Source organism: Myotis nattereri, assembly GCF_964212035.1.
Source record: "Myotis nattereri genome assembly, chromosome: 5".
In the NCBI taxonomy this organism is placed as follows: domain Eukaryota; kingdom Metazoa; phylum Chordata; class Mammalia; order Chiroptera; family Vespertilionidae; genus Myotis; species Myotis nattereri.
This window is the reverse complement of record NC_138080.1, coordinates 60,827,618-60,841,624: the sequence shown is the minus strand read 5'-3', so window position 1 is coordinate 60,841,624 and position 14,007 is coordinate 60,827,618. Positions and strand designations below refer to the sequence as shown.

General features: G+C 41.8%; 1 protein-coding gene across 1 annotated transcript in view; it reads right to left on the bottom strand.

Annotated features, from left to right (window-relative positions):
* The window catches only part of RNF150 (ring finger protein 150), a gene marked incomplete at both ends in the record, with an annotated part of 158,093 nt that overhangs the window by 142,928 nt on the left and 1,158 nt on the right, over positions 1 to 14,007 (bottom strand). The gene's annotated exons all lie outside the window — the stretch shown is intronic.

Genomic DNA, 14,007 nt, shown 5'->3' with positions numbered 1-14,007 from the left:
AGTCAAAGATTCGAAATGCGAAGAAGCAAAAAACACCCAACTGGAAAAGCAAAATGAAAAAAGAATCCGAAAATACGAAGATAGTGTAAGGAGCCTCTGGGACAGCTTCAAGCGTACCAACATCAGAATTATAGGGGTGCCAGAAGATGAGAGAGACCAAGATATTGAAAACCTATTTGAAGAAATAATGACAGAAAACTTCCCTCACCTGGTGAAAGAAATAGACTTACAGGTCCAAGAAGTGCAGAGAACCCCAAACAAAAGGAATCCAAAGAGGACCACACCAAGACACATCATAATTAAAATGCCAAGAGCAAAAGATAAAGAGAGAATCTTAAAAACAGCAAGAGAAAGAAACTCAGTTACCTACAAGGGAATACCCATACGACTGTCAGCTGATTTCTCAACAGAAACTTTGCAGGCCAGAAGGGAGTGGCAAGAAATATTCAAAGTGATGAATACCAAGAACCTACAACCAAGATTACTTTATCCAGCAAAGCTATCATTCAGAATTGAAGGCCAGATAAAGAGCTTCACAGATAAGGAAAAGCTAAAGGAGTTCATCACCACCAAACCAGGATTATATGAAATGCTGAAAGGTATCCTTTAAGAAGAGTAAGAGGAAGAAAAAGGTAAAGATACAAATTATGAACAACAAATATGCATCTATCAACAAGTGAATCTAAGAATCAAGTGAATAAATAATCCGATGAACAGAATGAACTGGTGATTATAATAGAATCAGGGACATAGAAAGGGAATGGACTGACTATTCTTGGGGGGGAAAGGGGAGTGGGAGATGCGGGAAGAGGCTGGACAAAAATCGTGCACCTATGGATGATGACAGTGGGTGGGGAGTGAGGGCGGAGGGTGGGGCGGGAACTGGGAGGAGGGGAGTTATGGTGGGAAAAAAGAGGAACAAATGTAATAATCTGAACAATAAAGATTTAATTTAAAAAAAAAAGAATAAATAAAATCTCCCTGGCTGCTATGATTCCATTGTTAGAGCAACAGTCCATGCACCCAAGGGTCTCGGGTTCGATTCCTGGTCAAGGGCATGTACCTGGGTTGCAGGTTGATCCCCAGCCCCAGGTGCATGCAGGAGGCAACCAATCAATGTATCTCTCTCACATTGATGTTTCTCTCTCTCTCCCCCCACTCCACCACTTCCACTCTCTCTAAAAAAAAATCAGTGGGAAACAATATCCTCAGGTGAGGATTAAAAAAAACCCCACCAGAATAAATGAAATCAAGTAGAGAAAAGTACTATGTCAAAGAGAGACAAATATATTAAGTATGACCCAAGAATATAATATTTTAATGTTTAGTCTTTCAGACTAAAATATATCAAAGGTTAAAATATGCTACAGCCAATGCCCAAATGGGAAAAAAATATAAATGCAACAAAAAGAGATATTTTCTCTATCTTAGCATTCACTGTTCTTAGAAATCAAAGGTGACATCAATTTAAGGTGATCTTTACAGGGTAATGATATTAGTTAGCATGTAGAAGCACTAGATTATAGGGGAAAAAAGCATAGGCTTTTTATTGAAATAGACATGAATCCTAGTACCATCTGTTACTCTGCTTTCTTATTAGCAAACGCTTTTTTAGTGCTTACTATGTAGATAAGTGCTTTATGCATATTAACCCATTTAATTCTCACAAGAACCCCCTGAAATAGGTCCTATTATTGTTATTATTGCCTTTTTACATACAAGGACACTGAAGCAGGGAGGTTGGTTAATTATTATAATGAGGCAGAGCTAGGATCTGTGTCTGCTGGGCCTGGGTCTAGCCTGGCTCTAACTACTGAACAATGTCGCCTGTACAAATAGTGATGTGATGGGCTAGCACAATGCCTGACCCCTGGTGAATTCTGGAGAAATGTTAGTTTCCTTTTGAACATAATGATGCTCCGGTGATGAGGCCATATGCCGGTGAGCATGAGGTCTGCTACATCATCTGACAATAACCCGTGCCACTTCGACTCCAGGAAAGGGGGATTTTATCTGTATAGCGTATTGCCATCCTTTCCATATGAGTGGGATTGCCAAGAAAACTAGAAAAGATCAAACCATTTTAACATCCATTCAAATCTCACACACACACACAGTCACACACATTTTTCTTCTGATGAATCATTAAAATGCCATTACACTGGGGTGAGACAAGGTAGACAGTGGCCAGCTAATTCTTTCATTCAGATCTCCTGGGTGTCCTCTGACACATCCCAGCACACCAGTCACATTTTCTGTCACAGCCAGCGTGGTTCACCCGGTATTAACTTGTTCCAGTTCTTCGTCCCCTCCGATAATCTTGGAAGCACTCCTCGCTCAGTGACGTTGTTGCACTTCCTTCTCTAGCATATCATTCAGGGAGGAATGGTGTGAAATGCTCTCCAAAATAGCTCACATCTCTGTGGTGCTCTTGGCTTGCGCCTGCTTCAGACCCGGAGAGGACATCTGGTTACAACTATTGGGGTAGCTCATACTTCTCCATAGCTCTTCCAACTGCCTTCATTCTTACATAACCTACTTGCTATTATCCTGCTTTTGTTTTCTTCATTTTTTTTTCTAGTTCAACAAATACCATGTCCATTGTCAGTGACACAGGGGTTCTTAGATCATGAATTGGTGCAACATCAATAATAGGGTGAACCTAGGAACAAAATTGCATGGGCAGAAATAAACAGGGTGATTTCTTCTTCTACCTATGCTGGAGCAGAGTGTAACAAAATAGCCCTCCCATTAACAACAACAATAAAAGGTGGGTTAAGAAAAAAATCAAACAAATAGCTATTTAAAGATCATGATAGTAATCAATGCAATAGGGCATGAGAGGCCAGCATCCTCGAAAGGAGAAAAATACACTTAAGTGAGCCCTACATTTGCTGCTTTTCTTTTTTGCCTCAGGTAATTTGCCAATTTAGGTCTCAACCCATAGTGACCAAAGAGAAAGCAACAGCCTTTCTGTTGCAGTCTTACTGGGTTGGGAAGGGGAAACAATGGAGTTCAAGGCTACCAGAACTGCCAGAACTTGAGACCAAGGACCAGGATTAAAAGGCACCGCAGAGTAGTGAGAACATTCTGCAAGTTCCTCCTCGGGTCTTTGATGACTCCTCAGCTGCTTATTACCAGGGCAGGATGCTTTGAAACCCACCGGAAAGCGACTGGTTCAGAGGCTAAAAGGCAACTCGGATATTTCGGCAATCCCCGCGTACTTACCGGAGGACAAAACCTGCGCTCATGTTCCATCAGGAAGGAGGTTATCTGGGAGTCAGGACAGACCAGGAACCCAGGGTCATCGAAAACTTTTTGTGTTCAATTTCCCAGGTCACCGGAGTTCAAATGCAAATGGTGCGACATAACCCTCTCCATCTCCCAGGGCCTTCCTTGTTGTCTAGCAACTCAGGGATGGACAAAGTCGAACTGTGCCTTGGTGTTCATGAGCTTCAGGCTGCACAGCAGTTGGACACCAGTTCCCCTGGGACCAGGGCCTGAGCATCCCCGCGGAAGAACTTCAAGTGGCATGCGTAGATGACAGCTGGGGAGCCTGTCAGCAGCCACCATGTGAGGGTTCATTCGCCATTCTAAAGAGCCACTGAGCTGTTCCTCACTTACCTTCTCTTCCCCTGGGGGAGGACTGAGGGAAAGCCTCTCCCTTTTTGCATAAGCTAAGACATCCTTTCTGAAAACCACCTCTTGGTTCCAGGCATATGTATTAAATTCATCACCCTACTCACTAGAGGAGCCCAGCAGTCCAGGCAGAGGTCAGGGTAGCTGGGACTCGGCTGGTGACAATATAGGTGTTAAGATGTAGTGCAATTGCAAATATATTTCCTTTTTAAAATATATTTTCATTGATTTCAGAGAGGAAGGGAAAGAGAGAGAGAGAGAGAGAGAGAGAGAGAGAGAGAGAGAGAGAGAGAGAGATACAAACATCATTGAGGGGAGAGAATGATTGATCGGCTGCCTCCTGCACACGGGGATTGAGCCCAAAATCCGGGCACGTGCCCTGACCTGGAATCAAACCATGACCTCCTGATTCATAGCTCGATGCTCAACCACTGAGCCACGCTGGCTGGGAGCAAATATATTTCTTTTGACAGCCCAGGGAGGTGATTCTCTCCAGGTGCAGACCCAGATCAGCTGTGTACTAGAATCATCCTTTTCACCATCATCCTATACTGCCTCCCAAACTGGGTTGATGACAACCCAGGTAAGTGGAATGGGGTACTTCCTACCTGGTAAAAATACCAGGGTATCTCTACCTCCTATGTCCAGAGCCTACAATCAGGATAATGAACATAGCAATAAAATGCCATTGAACTTAATTTAAATGGCTAATCATTTATTAACTGCTCAGAGTTTCCCCTTTGCTGCATTGTTTAGTGCAAGTGTCCACAACAGCTCTGATGGATAACGTGTGAGGCTCATTTCACAGGTGGAGACTCAAAGGCTTAGGTGAATCACTTGCTTCTTGAGATTCCCTGGTCCTCTCTGCCCAGCAAAACCCCCCAGTTCTGGGCAGCCCCTTGCCCACTCTGCTCACATCCCAGAATGGGTGGCATCTCACTCTCACCAACCAAATGACTTCAAACATCTATCTTTGTTGGGTGGGATAAATATTAGAAGGAAGGGAATCGATGCTAATCATTTCTGACATATTGTTGTACTCTTTTTGACCGTTTTACACAAGTGTATGCTTCCCTGTACTTGCTGCATTTGCCATTTGCCTTCTTGCTGGTCTCAAAACCTGGTTATTATTAGCGAATCACTAATTCGTGTCTTGAGGTAATAGTTAACTGAACATACCACCATAGTTTTAACCACTAGAGTTAAGATATTAAAATTTTTTCATGTAGGATTTTGATATCAAAGGAATAGTTTGAAGTATTTCTTTAAGTACTTAAAGAATCATGGAATCTAAGAGGCTGAGGAAGACTTTAGATTCATTCAGCGTGGTGGCTATCAACTCTGGCTGAACATTAGGATCATCTGAAGTGTCCCCTCCCAACACTAGACCAATTCCATCAGAATCTCTGGGCATCTGTAAGTTTTAAGCTCCCTGGTTCTAATGTGAAGCAAGGGTGGACGTCACAGATCTAAACCAAGATCAGTGGGGGAAGTGACTTGCCAACGGTAAGGCCAATTTGTGGTAGAACCACAACCAAGACCCAGGTTTCCTAGCTCCCTGTTCAATTGCATTTAACATCCCTGAGACATAAACCACAGACGACTCGGTGCAAGGGAAAGGCGGGGGTTTCACTGGTTGTAATTCTGATGCTTCAATCACTGAGGCTTCATTTCTTCTGATTCTCCAAGTTCTGCCTCAGCTGCAGACTAGTTTACCTTGGAGCAAAGGGATGTAGCAAAGCTGTGCTCAGGCTGCAGCAGCACCATCGGCAGTACCCCGAACTGCCGGCTGTCCTCTCTCCTCCAAAGGAGAGCCACACTAGTGAGTGAGCAGAGTTAAGACCTAACTAAACGGGCTACGCTAACACCTGCTCTGCAGCCACGCTCGAGGAGCCTTTGACTAACTGGGGCACTATTCTGGAACTTGACTTAAGACGCACCCATTTTTAGGTACCTAAGGATGTAGGTGCAGCAGCAGTGTTTATGTAGAGGAAAAGTGGAAACATCCTAGAAATGTCAAGGAAGCATCAAGAAAATGTCAAAAATATAGCCTTACATTTTAAAAAGCTATTAAACATATATGTAACATTCCCAATTTGATAAAAGTAAATATGTAGCCACAAAATGAAAAATAATAATATAGGATAGTTATTGATGGTCATTATCGTCCTCTTTTTAAGTGTTTCTATATTTTCTGAGGTATATGTCTTTCATTTAAAAAGGCACACATATATAGATACATCTCTATATAGATCTATCTATCCAGCTATCTAAGCAGCAGGACCCTAAACACATGCACAGAATTGTATTTGTTTATAACTTTTGACACCCTGGATCCTTCTGCTTGTTACTTAATACAGCTTTTTTCCTCTTAGACCATGAACATGGACCAGGTCCCCACTTCATGCCACATTCTACAAGAGGACTAAACATTTTAATGGGAGACTCAAATTAGAATTTCCCTGTCAAAAGCTAAGAAAAAATTTTTGTTAATGTCATAGAATATTTTTTTCATGAAATTAGAGACTAACATTAACAGAGTCCATCGTTCCAATCTCCAGATTATTTAACAGATCGTAACAATAAATATTTACTGAGCACATTCCATGCACCAGGGACTTGTCTAGGCTTTGGGAACTTTACCATGAACAACAATAAAAATAATGTCGAAAAGCTTTGCTGCTTGTGGAGCTTACATTCTGATGGGATAAACACGTTATATGAAGCAGGGAGAGGGCAGGGAGAGGGGTAGGGTGCACTGGGGATGGGATGTGGGGGAGGGACGCTGCTGTTGTCAATAGAGTAGCCAGGGAGTGCCTGAGTGATGAGGTCATATAGAGAAGGGGACCTGAGAGAAGCAGAGGCAGCCAGTCCTGTGGGTATCTGGGAGGAAGAATATTCCAAGCATCTCCTTGATAAATATAGGGGGAAACATCTTTTCTCTCCCACTATTCTTTGGATCATTTGAATTACATTCCTGATGAGGGTGTAGTCAGTTTGTGGCTATAGAATGGCCAGACAATATCTTCTGTAGACAATGACGACCACAGAAAAGACATATTTTAAGGGGGAAAAGAGTACTGCGTATGCATACTGTCAACACCTCTGAAAAACCTCAATTCTCTGACTTTTCAATAGTGCTTGAGTGGGACTGTATGTGTAGAACACCATCTACGATGGAGAGATATCAGGCTGACTGGTTAAGAAACAAAACATTTCCTGGATTTTACCTAATTTATGTACTCATTGTATATCTTTGCCTGGAAAGGACATGGATAAGCCATATATTGCATCCAAAAATACAACTAATTCTTTTTTTTAAATCTCTATTATGAAATGTTCAGACAATCCAAAACATAAGCTTCAATTTTTTGATAAACGATGCTTCTTTCTACTAAAAAAGATTTTCTAACTCTCACAATATTATAGAATATACAAGATATTTAAAAATAAACCTTATAGGAATAATTTTATAACTAATGCTTTTGAAGCAGTAAAAATATTTAATTTTCATCTCTTATATAGAAAAAAGACTTAGATCTAATCCTCATCATTAATATTTTGACTTCAATCTATGAAGCACACTTAGTCTACCATATGTTAAACTGCCAAGTGATTAATCCCTGAAATTTTAAAATAAAAAAATTATACTTACAGACAACGTGTTCATCTACTAGAACTACCAGAATTTCTCTGGGTTTTATATTACCAATAAAAACGTTAAGAGCTGTGATAACCTGAATAGGATTTGAGGTTCATTTTAATTCAAATTTAGCCTCTCTGAATTTACATGATCATATACACAGAATTTCAGCACCACTTCAGTCAGTATTCAGCTAAGATCCTCCTTAGAGTACATGCAAGATCAAGTATCTCTTTGTGGGGATACACTGAAGACTTTCAGGGACTAGCAAAATAGCAAATTCTTTATATACTGAGTTTCATGTCCAGAAGTGAAGCAATAATGGTTAGGCTCCTTCTTTTACAAAGTTGAGACTGGTTTCTAAACAAAGTAATCTGGCACCAGAGGCATACTCATTCCTTCTGAAAAACTAAAAAGATGAGTTACAAAGTCCCAGGTACCTTTCCAGTTTTCATGGTCCTGAAATTCCTTCTTTTTTGAGGCCTCAGGGGAGTCTTAAGAATAGAGGCATCAAGAGAGATGAGGATGGAATCCGTACTAAAGATTGGAAGGTAGGAGACAGGATGTCTTTCAAATCCCCCAGACACGTGTTTCTATGACCTGCAAGGAGCAAACAAGGCACACAGGTCCTTGGAATGCCCAGGCCATATTCAGTTGCACTGCCAATAATGTTATTGCACACTGACACTGAAGTATGGCTTTCAATAACAGCGTCTGGAGTTCCTGGCTGTTGGCTGTCTGGCTGCCAGCAGGCAGACAGGTGAAGAGGTACCGCTTAGCGCCAAACAAACACACAAAAACAAAGGGGAGCGGGAGAGAGTGTGGTGGCCTGGGGGATTAAGACCAAACAGAAATGGTAGCTTTCTGTATGCATCTTAAGGGAAAAATGAAGTGGACCCGGAGGCTCTTCAGGTTTGGAAAGGCCCTTCAGAATCACCCATCAGAACCTGTTGCACGAATCCTGCATCAAGCAAGCATGCACCATTCACGTCTGATTTCCACTTGAATGCAAGAGAAAGCTTCCCCTCCCAGGGAAACCTCTTCAATTTCTAAACAGTTTTCGAGCCTTATGAACTTCTCCCTTCACCAGGCCAAGTCTGCTTTCTGCAAACTTTCCTCACTAACCCTTGTTCGACTCCATATAGCTGAGGCCGCAAATGGCCTTGGGGTTGAGGCAAGGGGATCAATGAGCAGCGCAGGCCAAGAGCCAGACCATAGGAAGTGATGGGGACCTGGGCCAACTAATGGGCACGCTGACCATCTACAGGGCCGGCCAGAGCTCTGCTCCGGCTGCCTACGGCCACGTAGGCATATAAGTCCCTGCCATCGGATTTTCTGATGCGACACCAGAAATCTGAATTTCAGTAAAAAATATCCTAATTTTGGAATATACAAGGAGTTCAAACAGCGCTTAGAAAACAACTAACCAAACCTCTCACTTTTGAAGTGAGAAAAATGAGACCCGGGAGAGAAAAAGTGGCTGATCCAGAGCCAAATGGTTCATCAGAGGGAAGGTCCCGCTTCTCCCAGCATAGAACTGCAGTCTGCAAGGTGGTGCACTTGGCCTGTAGACTCGTGCAAGAATTCTGAAAAAGGAATCGGCTTCAGATCATCCCCCACATCCATGCTTAAGTCACCACTGGCCTCGTCTAATTTTTAGAGCATCCGTTCAAGTTGAGAGGACGTATGGGGCAGTAGTTACAAGCCCAGACTGCTGGGGTTTGCACATCCAGCTCTGCCACCTACTACCTCCCCTGGCGAGGCCTCAGTTTCCTTGTCTGTGAAACAGGGATAATGACAGTGCCTATCTCAGCAGAGTTGTGAGGATTGAATGAACGAACACTCATCAAGTGCATAATACATGCCCGACGCAAAGTAAGTACTACATGAGCAATTGTATTCCTACCCAAAGAGAGGGCTGAAAACAGAGTTAATGCAAACATATTACTTAAAGGAAAATATAAAAAAACACACACATTTATAAAAACCCTGAAAATATTCTAGAAAAATGAGTCCTGGGGGGGAAAAATTAATTATAGCAGCTAGTTCCTTTGTAGAAGTTAAGGCAAAGGCGGACTTTAGCATTTAAAGTAATGGCCATAAATGTAGCATGAACCAGGGAATTAAACTCTTAGCACCCACCTACGCAGGAAAGAGCCTCAGTAAATATCCCACATTTTCTCCCCGAACCTTGGAGAAAGTCCTAGAATACATGGGATACACTTCATCCTGGGAGCTTCCTTGCCAAGGGCTGGGCTTATTTTCTAGACCAGCGGTTCTCAACCTGTGGGTCGCGACCCCTTTGGGGGTCAAATGACCTTTTTATAGGGGTCGCCTAAGACCATCGGAAAATACATACATAATTACATATTGTTTTTTGTGATTAATCACTATGCTTTAATTATGTTCAATTTGTAACAAAGAAAATACATCATGCATATCAGATATTTACATTATGATTCATAACAGCAGCAAAATTACAGTTATGAAGTAGCAACGAAAATAATTTTATGGTTGGGGGTCACCACAACATGACAAACTGTATTAAAGGGTCGTGGCATTAGGAAGGTTGAGAACCACTTCAGTGGTTGGCAAACTGTGGCTCGCGAGCCACATGCAGCTCTTTGGCCCCTTGAGTATGGCTCTTCCACAAAATACCAACTTCTGCGCATGGGCCACGAAGTTTCAATCGCACTGTACATGCATGCCCGCATGTGATATTCTGTGGAAGAGCCACACTCAAGGGGCCAAAGAGCCGCATGTGGCTCGCGAGCCGCAGTTTGCCGACCACTGGCCTAGACAGTTACTGCAGCCATCTCCTCCCTCCATCCCTAAGTTACTATTAGGGACCCAGTCTCTCAACAGGTCTTCCTAGAAGGCCAGATGTTTAGTTTCCTCCTTTCCCTTTAACTATGTATGAACAATAGACAAAAAGGTGGCAAACACACTCTAAAAGGGGGGGAGGTGGAAACACACCATTTCTTCCATATCACAACTCAGTCAGACACTGCATCCGCACACCTGCAGATCCACTATGTTTATCATGTAGGTCCTGCCAATGATGAGATTTCAGTTTACACCAAGAGAAAGCGCAAATGCAACAGGAGAATCCTAAAAAGCTCACCAACCATCCGAAAGGGCTGGAACATTTGTCTCAAATCACATGAACCACAAAGACTGGCGTAACTGCTCTGGCCTCTAATGCATGAAAGGGTCAATAAAGAGCTTTCCTGAGGCTGCCAGGGCCCCCTGAGCCCTGGGGTTGGATGCTCCAGTTTGTGGCTCCCGGTGACACTGTGTACGGTGCTTATGAGGGATAATATTTATGACGGCTACGTCCCAGCTACAGATGTAAGCATTGCGCTAACTCATTTATTTCACAAAACAACCAACCGAGGTAGATAGTATTATCTCCCACTTACCAGTTGAGGAAACGGAAGCCCCAGGAGGTTGAGTAACTTTCTCAAAGATGCACAGTGAGAGGAAGTAGCAGAGCCAAGCCACAAACTCAAGTGGTCGGCTCTCGAGGCTACACTTCTTAACTTGGGTCTCATGGCTTTTGCCTGCACCTGCAAGTTCGCTCCCGGGGCTCTCACTAGGTGGAGACTGCATTCTTATATGTATAGCCTTTTGCTCCACGCCCCTGTCACTTTCACAAGGCAAACCGTGCCAGAAGCTCCATAAAGCAATGAAGACACGTTTCTCTCATCCTTTTATAGGGGACCTATAAAATCCCTGGTCCATGGGCTTTTTTTTTTTAATTGAAAGAGATGGATCTCTTTTCTCTACCAATGTCATTCTCTCTCTCTTCCCTAGGACAACAAGTGTATGGGTTGAAAGAACAAATAAATGACTAACAAGGGGAACGGAGCAAAATAAAAAGCAGAGAAAGAATTAAGATTATGTTGAAAGTAACTACAGTCATCAGGGAATTGCAAATTGAAACCACAATGGAGACACCACTTCACAACCACAGGATGATCAAAATAAAAAATACAGATAACAACACATGCTGATGAGGATGTGGAGAAACTGGAATCCTCATACATTGCAGGTGGGGGTGTGAAATGGTGCAGTTACTTTGGAAAATGATCCGGCAGTTCCTCAAGAAGTTAAACCATACAGTTGCCATGTGACTCAGAAATTTCACTCCTCGGTATGTACCCAAGAGAAATGTCCACACACAATTTGTATATGGATGTTCATAGGAACATTATTCTTAATAACCAAAAAGTGGAAAGAAACTAAACGTCTATTAATTGATGAATAAACAAAAGGTGGTGTGTACATACAAAAAAATGTCATTTTGCAAAGAGGAATATAATACTGATACATTCTACAGTATTGCTAGACCTTGAAAATATTATGCTAAGTGAAAGAAGACAGTTATACAAAAAAATATATTACATGACTTCATTGATATGAAATGTTCAGAATAGGCAAATTATATATAGAGGCATAACGTGGATTACTGATTAACTAGAACTTGGAGATTGGTTAGTAATGACAAGTAACTGCTAATGGACATAGGGTTTATTTTTGGAATTAGTGGTGAGGGTTGTACAACTCTGTCAGTATGGTAAAGGCCATTAAATTGTTTACTTTAAATGAGTGACTTGTATGGCATGTGAATTGTATGGCAATAAAGCTGTCATACTTTAAATAAGATTTAAAAACTGGTTACAAAATAAAACTATTAGTCTATCCCAGGAGAATCTGTGTCTTTGTGAATGAGAAACCATAATTGTAGAAGTGACAGAAACCCCAAATCATTTAAGCAGGAAAGGGAATACATTGTAAAAGAACTGCTATATGGAAATGTGAAGGGGAAATGATTTCCTTTTCATGGAATTCCGAGATAGTGGGTGTGTGGGAGTCATATCACTATAATGCATAAGTGTTACATGATGGGTTGCATAACTCTAAATTCAGACCTTTTCCTCACCTGAAAGCCATCAGTTCCAAAAATAAAGGATCTAGAGGAGGTGAGATATTTTTTTTTGGAAAATGCGAAGGCTGATGTTAACTCTTTTGTGACTAACTTAAAAAGTTCACAAATGTAAGGCTTCTCTGCATTTTTGAACTTTTTAATACTGAATCCCATGTTCACAAAAGAAGATCTGATTAGCACCCAAAATGAATTTAAAAATCAGACTCAAATTTAACTAGAAAAATGGAAGCCTTGGGGAGCTAAGAGGGAGACACTGACAGCAGACCAGTGCTGGCTCTGTTTGAGATTCAGGCAGAAGAATTTAAGAGTGAAGTGAAGGGTTTGCCAAACTGCTGGGTCATGTATCTACTTATAATGAGACTTTAGCAGAAATCAATGCAATTTCTGAGTAAAGTGAATACGGAGTCTCCTGGTGTGGCAATACATCAAACGGCACTAGGGAAGTTTCATGGCTATTAGCAGACGCAGCATTAACACATTTTTTCAAAAACAGAATAATTAGAAAGAAGATAATTTCCTTCGCATTGTTTAGTCTTTAACTTTCAAACTATTACTAAGTCCTTTACTCCCACGAGGTCTTAATCAAGCATCGTTTGTGTAGAAAATCAGCTTACTGCTTTCTTTAAAAACAGGCGAGCTATTAGTTGATCCAATGTGTTGGCAGTTCTGGCAGAACTTTTTAGACAGGAACAAATAATGCCTCTTAGTCTGTGTTCCAAGAAGCCAAGTTTAAGATTTCATGCATATGCACAAAGAAACATTGAAAGAATCCTGCAAAGTCAGCCAAGAATCTTGGCATTTAAAGGACAAAATAAATAAATAAATAAATAAATAATCTCCTTTCCACTACCCTGCCAGTTGAAGTTAAGATATTAAATATGTTTACTTAAAGATACTTTACATGACTTAGAGTGCTCTCCCAAAGTCCTCCAACTCCTTGAATATCATACTTTAAGTAATGTTCCTATGACTCAAGGTCAGAATGCAGTCTTTTCCCCTATAATACTGTGAGCTCGAGAAAGCACATCATGTATGTCACTTCTCTAAGTTTACTGCCTCTCCGCCCCTTCAGTAACTACCGCACTGCATTTTCCTGGCCCAGGTGTTAGGAGCATTGCTGTCCACACCTGCTTGAGTGAGGGTTGACCATTTCCTCTTCTAAAAACGGCTAGTGATGATGACTCTCTGGTAATAAAAAAAAACCAATTGAATATTTCACTAATACGTGACATGAGCTCTTGGAATGAAAACTTGTCCCCAAAGAATGCACCCCCCCCCCTCACCCCAATGTAGCCAAAGCTTGGTGTTCCATTTCAATAGTATAACTGCTTATTCATATCTGGCTTTTAAGGAAAACAATAGTAGTTGTTTTTTTGTTTTTGGGGTTTTTTTTTTTTTTGCTTAAGTGACTCCAGTCAGAAAATGCATCTGTCATTTCTATTCCCTTCTCCCTATGGCTGTCACAGCCTCCGCCCAGGAACTCCTCCGTGGAAGGAGGGTGCGCTTGTGGGCACATAGGAACAAGTAGCGCCCTGGACTCCGGGAATCTGCTAAACGGAGCTGCTGATGCTGACAAGCCCGGAGAGGACTTCTTGTTCTTCTACCAGGGAAGCACTGCTGTGTCAGTCAGGGTAAAGCGCCAGTTTTAGGGCAGTAACCCCTTTCTAGCCCTGGCCCCCTGCGATCACTAAGAAAAGCTTAGCCTTTCGGTCCTGAAATCCTCTTATTGGCACAAACATATTTAACCTCCCAATCAAGCAAAGGACAAGGCAAT